This window comes from Asparagus officinalis, chromosome 3, assembly GCF_001876935.1.
Source record: "Asparagus officinalis chromosome 3, Aspof.V1, whole genome shotgun sequence".
Lineage (NCBI taxonomy): Eukaryota > Viridiplantae > Streptophyta > Magnoliopsida > Asparagales > Asparagaceae > Asparagus > Asparagus officinalis.
Genome location: NC_033796.1, coordinates 38,575,380 through 38,579,025, shown reverse-complemented (window position 1 = coordinate 38,579,025; position 3,646 = coordinate 38,575,380). Strand labels below are relative to the sequence as shown.

General features: G+C 38.3%; 1 pseudogene; it reads right to left on the bottom strand.

Moving 5' to 3' along the window:
- Positions 267 to 950, bottom strand: LOC109834977 (annotated as a pseudogene).

Sequence of the window (3,646 nt, the reverse complement as noted above, 5' to 3'; positions counted from 1 at the left end):
TTTATATAGGCTTCAAAAATAAAACGTATGGGCATACCAATAGTGACAAATTAAACTTCTATTTTAATGTCATAAAGATAAAACATCACAAAGGAGTGAGTAACTCTTATTCTTCCATAACCTATGTCTCTTCCCTTTCTAAAATTATGACCCTTGTACTTCTAAAACTCATGCTATTAACCACATTTATTCTAACATTTTAATTTGATATTCCAACAGGCCCAACCGCCTCTAAAACATCTTCTGTCCGGCCGGGACTGGGTATCTTAGAATGAAACAGATGTTTTCTGTGGAACACACTTAACTTCGTCGAGGTGGCCTTGCATAGCAAGCCACCTTGGTGATTCGGGCATAGCGAGCACTCCAAAAATGTGGCGGGTCTGCTCCCTTCAAGAACATCACTCTCCAGTTTAAGTTTACCAGCAGCATTGCGAAGGCGAAGTTGGACAGGTACGTAGCCGCACCCAGAGGATGCCGACGTTGATGAAGACTTCAGGAAAGGAATGAGGAGGACCTCATCGGTGATGACGGGGGCTATCATGAGGCCGTAGCCCATGCCGACGCCGATGATAAGGTGGCCCAGCATTAGGATAGCGTAGTTGGGCGCAAGGCCCATCAAGAGAGCACCGATGAAGAAGATGATGGGGGCGAGGATGATGGTGTAGTAGAAGCCGATATGGTCGGAGGTGCGGCCTGCAGTGACGCAGCCGAGGAGGGAGGTGTTGTCGATGATTCTAAGGAGGAGCTCGATCTGGGTGTCAGTTAACTTGAGTTCGTCCTTGATGAATAGAGAGGTGCCGCTGATCATTGCGCCATCTGAGGCAAAAAACAATGGAGTGTATTAAGTGATAAACTAATTATTGAACATTTAACGATATTTCCTTACCATTGCCTAAGAGGATTGAGGTTATTGAGGAGAGAAAGGCACAAGCCAAGGCATACTTGTTCATCTTATTATTGCTAAGAGAACTGAAAAAATAGGAATTTGAAAATTCTTCATCATGGTCACGTGTTTACGGTAAGAATCCACTCGAAATAACGGAGTTAATCGATAAAACAAAGTAGAAATTGGCTAGTGCACATATGGGTAGAGTTAAACAACACACAGCTGAATGTGGGTTTAGCAATTAACCTTGAAATCGTGGGTATTGCTAGTAACGGACAATTAGACTCCGGAACGAGGGTGAGTGGTTACTAGAATCGTGCGACGCCTTTTTACATTGAATGAGAACAAAGAAGAGCAGACTCAAGTTTTTATTTCTAGCCCTATTTATTTACTCAACTTTTCCTATAAACCCAATTACTATTGCTTGTATCTTTAAACCTAATTATTTTTTTGTATTTGTCTTTAAACCTAACTTTAAAAATATAATACTTGTATATGTGGGTCCCCCTAATTTTTCCCTTAATTTCCAATACCCTTTCAGTTTATCTCATGTAAGTAGGCCCCTTTAAAAAATTAAAAATCTTAAGAAAATGAAAAGAGAGAGAGAAACAGAGTCCCTTGTTTCTCTCCCCTCCGCGCCTAACCGTATTAGAGAGAGAGAGAGAGAGAGAGAGAAACAGAGTTCCCCCGCGCCTAACCGCATTAGCCTAACCGCATTTAATGCGGTTAGGCGTGGGAGAGGAGAGAAACGACGGGAACAGTTCCTCTCTCTCTTGTTTTCGGTAAAAGTCGCTGTTTTCATTGATATTCTCTTTTTTGAGATCTGTTACAACTTCAAGCGTTACAACAGAATAAAATGAAAACAAAAGATATTACAACTTAAACGAAAATAAACACGAGGTCCCGGTTTGTCAATACTCCAAAGAGTACAAGAGTATAAACTGTTCCTCAATACTCCAAAGAGTACAAGAGTATAAACTGTTCCTCAATACTCCAAAGAGTACAAGAGTATAAACTGTTCCTCAATACTCCAAAGAGTACAAGAGTATAAACTGTTCCTCAATACTCCAAAGAGTACAAGAGTATAAACTGTTCCTCAATACTCCAAAGAGTACAAGAGTATAAACTGTTCCTCAATACTCCAAAGAGTACAAGAGTATAAACTGTTCCTCAATACTCCAAAGAGTACAAGAGTATAAACTGTTCCTCAATACTCCAAAGAGTACAAGAGTATAAACTGTTCCTCAATACTCCAAAGAGTACAAGAGTATAAACTGTTCCTCAATACTCCAAAGAGTACAAGAGTATAAACTGTTCCTCAATACTCCAAAGAGTACAAGAGTATAAACTGTTCCTCAATACTCCAAAGAGTACAAGAGTATAAACTGTTCCTCAATACTCCAAAGAGTACAAGAGTATAAACTGTTCCTCAATACTCCAAAGAGTACAAGAGTATAAACTGTTCCTCAATACTCCAAAGAGTACAAGAGTATAAACTGTTCCTCAATACTCCAAAGAGTACAAGAGTATAAACTGTTCCTCAATACTCCAAAGAGTACAAGAGTATAAACTGTTCCTCAATACTCCAAAGAGTACAAGAGTATAAACTGTTCCTCAATACTCCAAAGAGTACAAGAGTATAAACTGTTCCTCAATACTCCAAAGAGTACAAGAGTATAAACTGTTCCTCAATACTCCAAAGAGTACAAGAGTATAAACTGTTCCTCAATACTCCAAAGAGTACAAGAGTATAAACTGTTCCTCAATACTCCAAAGAGTACAAGAGTATAAACTGTTCCTCAATACTCCAAAGAGTACAAGAGTATAAACTGTTCCTCAATACTCCAAAGAGTACAAGAGTATAAACTGTTCCTCAATACTCCAAAGAGTACAAGAGTATAAACTGTTCCTCAATACTCCAAAGAGTACAAGAGTATAAACTGTTCCTCAATACTCCAAAGAGTACAAGAGTATAAACTGTTCCTCAATACTCCAAAGAGTACAAGAGTATAAACTGTTCCTCAATACTCCAAAGAGTACAAGAGTATAAACTGTTCCTCAATACTCCAAAGAGTACAAGAGTATAAACTGTTCCTCAATACTCCAAAGAGTACAAGAGTATAAACTGTTCCTCAATACTCCAAAGAGTACAAGAGTATAAACTGTTCCTCAATACTCCAAAGAGTACAAGAGTATAAACTGTTCCTCAATACTCCAAAGAGTACAAGAGTATAAACTGTTCCTCAATACTCCAAAGAGTACAAGAGTATAAACTGTTCCTCAATACTCCAAAGAGTACAAGAGTATAAACTGTTCCTCAATACTCCAAAGAGTACAAGAGTATAAACTGTTCCTCAATACTCCAAAGAGTACAAGAGTATAAACTGTTCCTCAATACTCCAAAGAGTACAAGAGTATAAACTGTTCCTCAATACTCCAAAGAGTACAAGAGTATAAACTGTTCCTCAATACTCCAAAGAGTACAAGAGTATAAACTGTTCCTCAATACTCCAAAGAGTACAAGAGTATAAACTGTTCCTCAATACTCCAAAGAGTACAAGAGTATAAACTGTTCCTCAATACTCCAAAGAGTACAAGAGTATAAACTGTTCCTCAATACTCCAAAGAGTACAAGAGTATAAACTGTTCCTCAATACTCCAAAGAGTACAAGAGTATAAACTGTTCCTCAATACTCCAAAGAGTACAAGAGTATAAACTGTTCCTCAATACTCCAAAGAGTACAAGAGTATAAACTGTTC